We start from the raw sequence: 12,246 nt of genomic DNA on the forward strand, positions 1-12,246 counted from the left end.
CCAGAGTCTGTTCCAGGCATATGGTGCAGCATGACAGAAGGGATGGAGTTGGCAGTAGAGGAGGAGAAGGGTACAGCTAAGAGAGACTTACCCATGAATGGAATTCCCAGGGAGGAGTTTAAGGAGAGATAAGAGAGGAGAGATACCGAGGCGCTGCAAAGTGAATAATGCACTTATAAGTCAATAAGAGGAGTTTGAACTGTGTGTGGAAATGGATAGGGAGCCAATGACTTGAGGAGAGGGATATTGTGAGCACAACTACGTCGGAGGAATACAAGTCGAAGGGGAGAGAGATGGTTCCATGGAAGACCCGTGAGAAGCAAGTTGCAGAAAGCCATAAGGTAGAACCACCTGCCAAAGGTTGAGCAAACAGTTTCAGCCGCAAGATTAGAGAGAAAACAGTCTGCAGTAAGTAAGCTAATGAGATGCAAATTCAAAGACTGCAGAAGTTTGAGCCACAATCAGGGTAAACTTTCCGGACACATGTAATGTAATGTAATTTATTTCTTATATACCGCTACATCCGTTAGGTTCTAAGCGGTTTGAAGAAAGTATACATTAAGATTATAAATGAGAAGTAAGAAGGTACTTAAAAAATTCCCTTACTGTCCCGAAGGCTCACAATCTAACTAAAGTACCTGGAAATTAATAAAGAAGAGAAAATAAAGATGGTTGAAAAAAGAAAAATTCTATGTGAATTTATAGGATGGAAATTAAACTGACAGTGAAGAACTGTATGCAAAATACATATGGAATGCAGTTAGAGAGGGTAGGTTACAATCTATTTATGGAATTTGTTTAATTGGAAGGTGTTAAGGTGGGTAATTTGGGGGAAGGTTATCTGAAGGTAGGTGAATCTTCTGGAGGTAAAAGAGGAGGGGTTAAGATATTTGGATGAATACAAAAGTTCTCTGTGTATATATGAAAAAAAAAAAAAAGTGAAAGTGATAGCACATCTGTGCTTCTTAAACGGTGCCTAAGTATTAGCCTTGCAGATGTTTCTTGCACATAATTTTGTGAGACCAAATATCAGTCTCCACCCTACACCTCAGCATGCTTCTACACATGCCTGCGTATCTACTCCCACACCCAACCCCACCCCTCTAAGACACTTAACATTCACCTCACACCTTGCCCAAGCCTTCCCATTCCACTCCACACATACCTCTGACCCCTATCCCAACCCCACCTGACATGTGCACCCTCATAAGGACACTCCTCTCACATACACCCCACACCCCTAGTATAGACCGGTGTCTCTCAAATAGTGTGCCCCAAAGAGACTCCGGGTGTGCCACGAGAGATTCCAGAATTTTACTTTATTTTTAAAAATTCCCTTCATACGTATACGCTAGAATCAAATGACATGTACGTCGCGTACCCAAGAGTCTGTATGCGTAAGGATAAAACCCACCAGACAAGCATCATTCTTTGACGCGATTGGTCCTTGAAAACTAATGGCAAGTCATTTTTATTTTTTTTAAGCAGTAGTTATCCTAACTTGAGCAACAAAGCAATCAGGCTTTGTTACCATTTGGATCTTATCGTCCTTGCAAATTTGGATTTTCAGCTTTGACAGAAATTAAATTAAAAAAAAAAAAAAAATTGCAGATGGCAAATTGTATTGAGGAATACGGGGAATCCAGGTCTCCAAAAAGGAGTACCTAAATGGGCCGCCGCGTGCGCGGATCGCCGGACTGGATGGACCTCGGTCTGATCTGGTGAAGGCATTTCTTATGTTCTTATGATGATGAAATGCGTGTTTGCTTGTCTACTATTGAGCCAGATTTTGAGTTAATTTGCACTCAAAGACAAACAGAAGGAAACTCTCCTTCTGATGCACAAAAGGCTTCTCCGTGGCTGCTACAGATCAAGTTCAAGTTTCTTTATTTTTGGTATACCGTCTATCAAAACAAATGTCTAGACAATATAAAAAGATTGTAAGGGACAATTAAAATAGGTAAATGAAAGCAATATTTTATCAAATATGCTCAGTAGCAGCCACTGAGAATCTTATGCAAATTAATTATAAGCAGCTCATTAGTATTCTAAAGAGCACTCCTTGTAATGCACAGCAGGGAAAAAACTTGTTTCCCTGTGCAAAACTTAACGACAGGGTCTGAGCTGACATAGCCTTACTTTCCTGTCAGTGCCTGAGCGCTCATTGGCTTGGGCATGACAGGAAAGTGGCAGCTCAGATACGGCTGCAAGACTGAATTGGGGTTTCCCCTGCCAGCTCCTGTTTTGGAGCCGGCAAGGGAATCTCCAATCATCTGAGGGGGGGGGGGGGCGATTAATAGACACACGAGCCTATTAACCCCTTTGACACTGTTCCACATAGGTGATTGCTACATAAACTAGGTCAAAAAGTAACTAACTGGGTTAGAAACTGGTTAATTTGTAAGTGGAGTTCACTCAGAGGAAAAGGATATTATCAGTGGTGTACTGTAGGGACTGGTCATTGGCCTGGCTCTTTTTAACATCTTTATGAGTGATATTGCAAAGGACTGTTCTGTAAAATTTGCCACTTCGCAAATGATGCAAAAATCTAGGGAGAAAAGGCTACATTGCATCATAGAGGAAGACTATACTGTTACAATAGGAGAAAAAGGTTCAACACATTGTGGAGGAAAGTTACATTGTTGCAAGCGAGGAAGTAGATACCCGGGATAGGCACGTGGGATCTCTTGAGAGGAAGAGATAATGGCTATTGCGCATGGGCAGCATTTGGCCTTTATCTACCATCATGTTACATAAGAACATAAGAAGCGCCATCCCCGGATCAGACTTTCGGTCCATCAAGTCCGGTGATCCGCACACGCGGAGGCCCTGTCAGGTGTCCACCTGGCGTAATTTTTAGTCACCCATATCCTTCTATGCCCCTCGTAAGGAGATGTGCATCTAGTTTGCTTTTGAATCCTAGGACGGTTGATTCCGCGATAATCTCCTCTGGGAGAGCATTCCAGGTGTCCACCACTCTCTGAGTGAAGCAGAACTTCCTGATATTAGTCCTGAACTTGTCCCCCCTTAGCTTCATTTTGTGTCCTCTTGTTCGTGTCAAATTGGACAATGTAAATAGTTTTTTCTGCTCTATTTTGTCGATTCCTTTCAGTATTTTGAAGGTCTCGATCATATTCCCTCGCAGTCTCCTTTTCTCAAGGGAGAACAATCCCAGTCTCTTAAGTTGATCCTCGTATTCCAGTTTCTCCATACCTTTTACTAGTTTCGTTGCTCGTCTCTACACCCTCTCCAGCAGTTTTATATCCTTCTTTAGGTTGGGAGACCAATGTTGGACGCAGTATTCCAAGTGGGGTCTGACCATTGATCTATAAAGCGGAATTATGACCCTCTCCAATCTACTCGTGATTTCCTTCTTTATCATGCCCAACATTCTATTTGCTTTCTTTGCTGCTACCGCATATTGTGCTGATGGTTTCAGAGTCCTATCTATCAGTACACCCAGGTCCTTTTCTTGTTCGCTCTTACCCAGAGTTGCACCTGACATTCTATACTCATGTTACGTATTCTTACTGCCTAAATGCATTACTTTGCATTTCTCCACATTAAACTTCATCTTCCATTTCTCCGCCCATTTCTCTAACTGACACAAGTCGCTCTGGAGTTCCTCGCTATCCTTTTGCGATCTGATTGCCCGGCATAGCTTTGTGTCGTCTGCAAACTTGATGATCTCGCTGGATGTTCCTTCTTCTAGGTCATTTATATAGATATTAAATAAGATCGGCCCAAGTACCAAGCCCTGGGGTACACCGCTAGTCACTTTCTCCCAGTCGGAGAACTTCCCATTTATGCCCACTCTCTGTTTTCTGTTCTCCAGCCATTTGCCGATCCATCTTTCTATATCCCCCTCTATTCAATGGCTTTGTAGTTTCCTGAGAAGTCTTTTGTGTGGAACTTTGTCGAACGCTTTCTGTTTCTATAATCATAAAATTCTATGACATCACAATGCAGGTGTAAATAGCCTTAGCCTATAGAAAGAGGAGATGCAAATGTTAAGAGACTTAGCCAATAGGGAGAGGAGGAGATAGTGGATGCTGCAGATGGGCCATTTGGCCTTTATCTACCATCATGTTTCTATGTTGAGGATGACTGCTGCATTGTCATGGAGAGAGGGTGGAGTCACTGAGCTGAAAGGAATTTACCAGTCTTTTTTTGAAGGTGTGGTAGTTCAGTTCTTTGTGGATATCATAAAAATCTGACTGGCTATGTGTGTCCCGAGGACTGGGTTGAGAACCCCTGCTCTACATTAAAGTGTATGTTTGTGACCCCTAGTGGAGCCTGCTGGGTGAAACATGGCCACGCTGAGTCTTTTAATTTGATAATCCTACTTTGTTTTAATAAACAGTACATTCTTATGCTTTCAGTGCTGTAAATCACTTTTCCCTCTAAGCCAGGGGTAGGGAACTCCGGTCCTCGAGAGCCGTATTCCAGTCGGGTTTTCAGGATTTCCCCAATGAATATGCATTGAAAGCAGTGCATGCAAATAGATCTCATGCATATTCATTGGGGAAATCCTGAAAACCCGACTGGAAGACGGCTCTCGAGGACCGGAGTTCCCTACCCCTGCTCTAAGCTAAGCTAGAGAGTCATCCAACTGCATTATTTCCAGGAGGGGATGGTATTTCATTCAATATCATGTTTTCAACCACCAGAGACAAGCAGGCTCCCTGGAGCCCCACAGAACTTGCCCGATCCTCACTATTGGAAAAATGTGACAGTGAAATAGCACCCCCAACTGGCAGGACTGTAGATGGAGTAGAGAATGACACGGGGAGAAATTTTTCCCTGTCCCTACGAGAACTCATTTTCCCGTCCCAGCGAGTTCTTTTCCTGTCCCTGCCCCATTCCTGCAAGCTCTATCCTCATCTGCACAAGCCTCAAACACTTTAAAATTCTAAGTGTTTGAGACTTGTGCAGTTAAACCAGAGCCTACAAGAATGGGACAGGAACAGGGACAAAACTTGTGGGGATGGGACAGGGAAATTGAGTTCCTGTGGGACGGGGAAAAATTTGTCCCCTCATGTCATTCTCTAAGGTGGAGAGAATGGCACAGGGACAGAATTTGTTCCGGTCCCTGCGGATAACTGCAGGAAACCATTCCGTGTCATTCTTTAGTGTCTAGCTCATCCTCAGTCCTTCTACACCAGCATTCTTTAATGCAAGGCTTGAGAGTCAGTGGTTGTGCCCAGTCATACTATGATTCTTATGTGAGCCAAGAATAGGATAATGAAGCCATTGTGACATCACTGATGAAGTTGGCTCATAGGCATTGGTGGAATGAGGTATTATGACATCACAATACCAGCTCTGGAATGTTGCTACTGTTTGCCAGGTACTTGGGACCTGGGTTGGCCACTGTTGGAAACAGGATAATGGGCTTGATGCACCATCAGTTTGTCCCAGTATGGCAACACTTATGGTCATATGTTCCAACCATCCAGTGTCATTCTTTAGTGTCTTTCTCAACCTGAGTCCTTCTACACCACAATTCTTCAATGCAAGGCTTGAGGGTCAGTGGTTGTGCCCAGTCATACTCTGATTCTTATGTGAGCCAAGTATAGGATAATGAAGCCATTGTGACATCACTGATGAGTTTGGCTCTTAGGCATTGGTGGAATGAGGTATTATGACATCACAATACCAGCTCTGGAATGTTGCTGCTCTTTGGGTTTCTGCCAGGTACTTGGGACCTGGGTTGGCCACTGCTGGAAACAGGATAATGGGCTTGATGCACCATCAGTCTGTCCCAGTATGTCAACACTTATGGTCATATGTTCCAATCATCCAGTGTCATTCTTTGTGTCTATCTCAACCTCAATCCTTCTACACCAAGGCTTGAGGGTCAGTAGCTGTGCCCATTCCTGCTCCGATTCTTCCCTCTCTCCTTAAAAAGAATGACACGGGGATGGTTTCCAGCGGTTAACCGCAGGGATGGGGATAAATTCTGTCCCCTTGTCATTCTCTAAACATAGGGTTACTAGATTTTCTGCTGTAGAAAGCCGGTCACATGGCCTCGCCTTGTTCTGCCTCCAGCCCTGTCCCAGCCCCACAGAGCCTTGTCTTCCTTCTCCGACCTCCGGGATGCATCTGGAGGGCCTCCAGATGCAGTTGGAGATTGGGGCTTTCCAAAACCCAGACAAATTACCAAATTTTGGAAAGTCCATCCTGGCACCCAGACAGTCCTCTAAAAATAGGACATGTCCGGGTTTTCCCAGACGACTGGCAACTCTATCTAAACTCCCTCTCAGCTTAGATAGAACAGTGGTGCCATTCCCCCCCCCTTTTTTTTTTTTTTTTTTTGTTTGCTTTGCATAGCACACACCCTTCTCCTTAAGAGATATCAACAGACACTCTGATCAACATGGTTTGGTGAATGTAGCTATGAGCTGCGATACCAGCTAAATTATTCAAAACATCACAATAGATCTTTCTTGGCTCTGTTAAGCCACTTTTTGGCCTTATTCCTATCAAATCTATTCTACACTCTTTCATTTGGCATAAAAGGTGTGGAACCTTTCATCACATTCATTACTTTGTTTCCAACCAACCCCCAGATTGTTTGGTGTTCTTTTCATATATGTGTCCGTGCCGATACTTGTGCAGGGTTATAAGGGAGTGTCTGTGCACCAATTTAGTGATAACAGCATGTAATTAGGAGATTTCCGAACCTTAAATGGTTATGTCTCCTCTGGCATAAAATACAAATCTGAATGAAAAATGGGAATCCTAAGGGCTTTGTTCTAATTGGCAACCATTGTCCCTAAAGATACTGTAAACATTTTTTTTCTAGGAGAATTTAACAGTGACAGATTCTCCACAACCTCCTCAGAGCTCACAGCATTTGCCTCCGTGAGACTGCACTGTTATGGAGAGAACTTGAGCATCGCCAAGGAAAACCCTGTTGTTTTAACTAAACTCAGTCAAGTCTGGACTTATGTATTTTGTTTTCTATCCCAGTGCCAAGGAGGCAAAAATTTTTAAGCTGTTCTTTTGATTTATTAAGGTGAAACGACCTACGAAGGAAGCAGTGGGGACGTTGGATGACCATGGAATGAAGGGAGTACTATAGGAAGACAAAGCCATCACATTTTTTGCATCTGTATTTACCGAAGAAGATATATCCAATATACCAGAAGCCAACAGGCTATACACAGGAAATGAAGATGGGAAACTGACAGGGTCGACGGCGAGTCTACAAGAGGTATGCAGACAGATTGATAGGCTTAGAAACGATAAATCCCCGGGACCGGACGGCATCCACCCGAGGGTAATCAAGGAACTGAAAGGGGTTATAGCTGAACTAATAGCCAATCTGTCAATCCAATCAGGAACAATTCCGGAAGGCTGGAAAGTGGCAAATGTTACGCCGATCTTCAAGAAAAGTTTGAGGGGAGATCTGGGAAACTACAGACCAGCGAGTCTGACTTCGGTACCAGGGAAGATGGTAGAGGCACTGATAAAGGGCCGCATCATCGATCACCTTGATGGATACAAACTTCAGCAAAGGAAGATCTTGCTTGACAAACTTACTGCACTTCTTCAAGGGAGTAAACAGGCAGATAGACAAGGGAGACCCAGTCGACATCGTATATCTAGATTTTCAGAAGGCGTTCAACAAGATCCCGCATGAATGTCTACTTCGAAAAATTGCGAGCCATTGGATCGAGGGTGATATATTCACGTGGATTAAAAACTGGTTGGCGGATAGGAAACAGACAGTGGGGGTAAATGGACAATATTCGGACTGGAAAAACATCACGAGTGGAGTGCCGCCGGGTTTGGTGCTTGGGCCTGTGCTCTTCAACATATTTCTAAATGACCTAGAAATTGGCATGACTGAGGTGATTAAATTTGCAGATGATACTAAGTTATTCAGAATAGTGAAGACGCAGAAGGATTGCGAAGATCTGCAACGTGACATAAACACATTCGAGAAATGGGCCGCAACATGGCAAATGAGGTTCAACATGGATGTGTAAGGTGATGCATGTCGGTAACAAAAATCTTATACACGAATACAGGATGTCTGGTGCAATACTCGGAGAGACCCCCCAGGAAAGAGACTTGGGAGTACTGGTCAACAAGTCAATAAAGCTGTCCACGCAATGCGCGGCGGTGGCAAAAAGGGTGAACAGAATGCTAGGAATGATTAAGAAGGGGATCATAAACAGATCGGAGAAGGTTATCTTGCCGCTGTACCAGGCCATGGTACACCCCCACCTGGAATACTGCGTCCAGCACTGGTCACTGTACATGAAGGACATAGTACTGCTCGAAAGGGTCCAGAGAAGAGCAACTAAAATGGTTAAAGGGCTGGAGGAGTTGCCGTACAGTGAGAGATTAGAGAAACTGGGCCTTTTCTCCCTTGAAAAGAGGAGACTGAGAGGGGACATGATCGAAACATTAACGATAATAAAGGGAATAGACTTAGTAGATAAAGACAGGACAGTTGTCCCTGTGGGAACTCATTTGCCCATCCCGGTGAGTTCTATCCCTGCCCCATTCCTGCAAGCTCCGTCCTCATCTGCACAAAACTCAAACATTTTAGAATCATAAGTAGCAACATTCTAGAGCTCAGATTGTGATGTCATAATGCCTCATTCCACCAATGCCTAAGCTCTGTTCTCATCTGCACAAGCCTCAAACACTTTAAAATCCTAAGTAGCAACATTCTAGAGCTCAGATTGTGATGTCATAATGCCTCATTCCACCAATGCCTAAGCTCTGTTCTCATCTGCACAAGCCTCAAACACTTTAAAATCCTAAGTAGCAACATTCTAGAGCTCAGATTGTGATGTCATAATGCCTCATTCCACCAATGCCTAAGCTCCGTCCTCATCTGCACAAGCCTCAAACACTTTAAAATCCTAAGTAGCAACATTCTAGAGCTCAGATTGTGATGTCATAATGCCTCATTCCACCAATGCCTAAGCTCTGTTCTCATCTGCACAAGCCTCAAACACTTTAAAATCCTAAGTAGCAACATTCTAGAGCTCAGATTGTGATATCATAATGCCTCATTCCACCAATGCCTAAGCTCTGTTCTCATCTGCACAAGCCTCAAACACTTTAAAATCATAAGTAGCAACATTCTAGAGTTCAGATTGTGATATCATAATGCCTCATTCCACCAATGCCTAAGCTCTGTCCTCATCTGCACAAGCCTCAAACACTTTAAAATCATAAGTGTCTGAGGCTTGTGCAGATAAGGCAGAGCTTACAGGGATGGGGCAGGGACACGGATAGTGACAAAACTCACGGGGATGTGACGGGAAATTGAGTTTCTGCGGGGACAGAGACAAATTTATCCCCATGTCATTCTCTAGTGGAGTGTTGCCATCCTGCTTCCATCTGAGCTCACCATTTGTCCTCCAGAGCTGCTGGCCCTATTGCACCAACAAGGCCTTAAGTGAATTCGTCGGCCTGCATGCAAACGGACAAGGATCGGAGGTTAGTGAATCTAGCCATATGTCTTATGAACATTTTAGAAAATTGCTGAAAACTTTTCTTTTCTCTATATTTTTGAACAATTAGACTCCCCTGCACTTCATATTATTCCTTGTATTTCTCATAGCATAATCTTTTGTTAACCCCAGTCTAGAAATTTGTTATTACGTTATGTTACATAGCTGCCAACATCTTATGTTAATGGAGATATTGAGGTTCATTGTTATGCCATCACAATTGCACAATGCAATAAAGTTCTGTGAAATGGAATACTACAAACACCAATAACTAGAAAAAGCAGCAAGAAACAGCCTAGGACAGGGGTAGGCAATTTCGGTCCTCGAGAGCCGGAGCCAGGTCAGGTTTTCAGGATATCCACAATAAATATGCATGAGATAGATTTGCATCTCAAGGAGGAAATCCATCTCATGCATATTAATTGTGGATATCCTGAAAACCTGACCTGGTTCCGGCTCTCGAGGACCGGAATTGCCTACCCCTGGCCTAGGGGATCCAGGTTTAAATTCCATCTGCCTGGGACCTGGGCATGCCAGAGATGTGGTATACTTGGTCCATGAGAATAAGGGATGACAACTCTCCCCTGCAAGATATATAAAAAATGGTCAATGATTTCTTCAAATGCCAGCTGTGGTGTTTAAATCTTTTCCACATAGTAGGCGCCAATATCTAAACAGCTTGCGGCACTGAATATATATGGAGGCGAGTGCCACTGGTTCTAAAGAGAGAGGCGATTTTACGCGCTGCGAGTGATCTGTCTCCAGAGCTGTGAAATCCGGACTGAAAGATTGATTTATTACCCTTCAGTCCATTATCGACTTTTCAACATTTCATCTCATACGTATTCAACAGTATTTTCGGTTCATGGATTTGGATCAGGACGCCTGAGGAAGGCAGATCTCTGCCAAAACACAGCCCCTGAAGGGAGACCAAACTATAAAGTATAAGGTGAAATCATTGTATTATCTCCGACACCGACTGTTGTTATTCAAGTTGTTTTAACTTGGATTAGCCAAGTTAAAGGCCCACTTTTTGGAAACTGCTTTCAACTCTTAACTCCCACTCACTGCTGTCAGATACCTAGACCCACTGTATCATTCCCTCTACCATAATCTCCCCAACCCTGTAATGTCCCGTCTAAATTAGATTGTAAGCTCTTCTGAGCAGGGACTGTTAAAAGATACAGCGCTGCGTACGCCTTTTCAGCACTATAGAAATAATAAATAGTAGTAGTATAACAATAAACATTTGCACTAGAAGCTACCTGTGTGTCCAGGAACTTGTGTTCCACCTTTGTTTTAATAGTTAACCTAAATCAGGGGTTCTCAACCCAGTCCTTGGGACACACCTAGCCAGTCTGATTTTCAGGATATCTGTGATAAATATGCACGAGAAAGATTTGTATACAGTGCAGATAATGCATGCATGGATATCCTGAACGGTGCCGAGGACTCCTAGCCTAAATTAATCCACATAGATACGCACTCAGAAGCTGAATAATGCTTACAATCTGTAGCATAGGTGGAATGTGTGTGTGTAAACATAGAAACATAGAAACATAGAAATAGACGGCAGATAAGGGCCCACGGCCCATCTAGTCTGCCCACCTTAATGTCCCTCCCCTACCTTTGCCCTGTGAATAGATCCCATGTGCCGATCCCATTTGGCCTTAAAATCAGGCACGCTGCTGGCCTCAATCACCTGTAGTGGAAGACTATTCCAGCGATCAACCACTCTTTCAGTGAAAAAGAATTTCCTGGTGTCACCTCGTAGTTTCCCGCCCCTGATTTTCAACGGATGCCCTCTTGTTGTCGTGGGACCCTTGAAAAAGAAGATATCTTCCTCCGCCTCGATGCGGCCCGTAAGATACTTGAACGTCTCGATCATGTCCCCCCTCTCTCTGCGCTCCTCGAGCGAGTATAGCTGTAATTTGTCAAGCCGTTTTTTGTATGGTAGATCCTTGAGTCCCGAGACCATCCGGGTGGCCATTCTTTGCACCGACTCCAGTCTCAACACATCCTTGCAATAATGCGGCCTCCAGAATTGCACACAGTATTCCAGGTGGGGCCTCACCATGGATCTATACAATGGCATAATGACTTCCGCCTTACGACTGACGAAACCCCTTCGTATGCAGCCCATGATTTGTCTTGCCTTGGACGAAGCCTGCTCCACTTGATTGGCAGACTTCATGTCCTCACTGACGATTACCCCCAAGTCTCGTTCTGCTACCGTTTTTGCTAGGATCTCGCCATTAAGGGTATAAGACTTGCAGTGTAGTTCTGGAACCATCTAGATCAGGGTTGTCCAAAGTCATAAGAATATAAAAATTGCAGCTGCTGGGTCAGACCAGTGGTCCATCGTGCCCAGCAGTACGCTCACGCGGCGGCCCTTAGGTCAAAGACCAGTACCCTATTTGAGTCTAATAATAATAATAACTCTATTTTTGTATACCGCAATACCACAAACAGTTCAGAGCGGTTTACAATGTAAGAGACTGTACATATACAGCGAAGATACAATGTAAGGGAATGTACTATGCAGTTGAGAGCAATTTACAATGCAGGGGACTGTACATATTTAGCATAGGTATTAATACAGCGGAAAACAAAGCAGAATTACAGTGCAGGAGTCTGTACATCTACAGCAGCGATATTTATACAGTGAAAATAGCCTTACCTGCGTCTGTTCTGTTCCAGTAGGAACTTATCCAACCTTGTCTTGAATCCCTGAAGGATTCTTTCCCCTGTAACAGCTTCCGGA

General features: G+C 43.8%; 1 protein-coding gene and 1 long non-coding RNA gene across 6 annotated transcripts in view; one reads left to right on the top strand and one right to left on the bottom strand.

The window, feature by feature from the left end:
• EVPL (envoplakin) overlaps nucleotides 1–12,246 on the bottom strand; it is a 138,350-nt gene that overhangs the window by 122,782 nt on the left and 3,322 nt on the right. The window lies entirely within an intron of this gene.
• LOC117368339 overlaps nucleotides 137–12,246 on the top strand; it is a 34,707-nt gene continuing 22,597 nt past the window's right edge. Inside the window, exons 1-2 of the long non-coding RNA XR_004540947.1 lie at nucleotides 137–341; nucleotides 9,345–9,468. This is a non-coding gene — a long non-coding RNA (uncharacterized LOC117368339). The remainder of the gene's footprint in view (nucleotides 342–9,344; nucleotides 9,469–12,246) is intronic.

The sequence above is a fragment of the Geotrypetes seraphini genome, chromosome 10 (assembly GCF_902459505.1).
Source record: "Geotrypetes seraphini chromosome 10, aGeoSer1.1, whole genome shotgun sequence".
Classification (NCBI taxonomy): domain Eukaryota; kingdom Metazoa; phylum Chordata; class Amphibia; order Gymnophiona; family Dermophiidae; genus Geotrypetes; species Geotrypetes seraphini.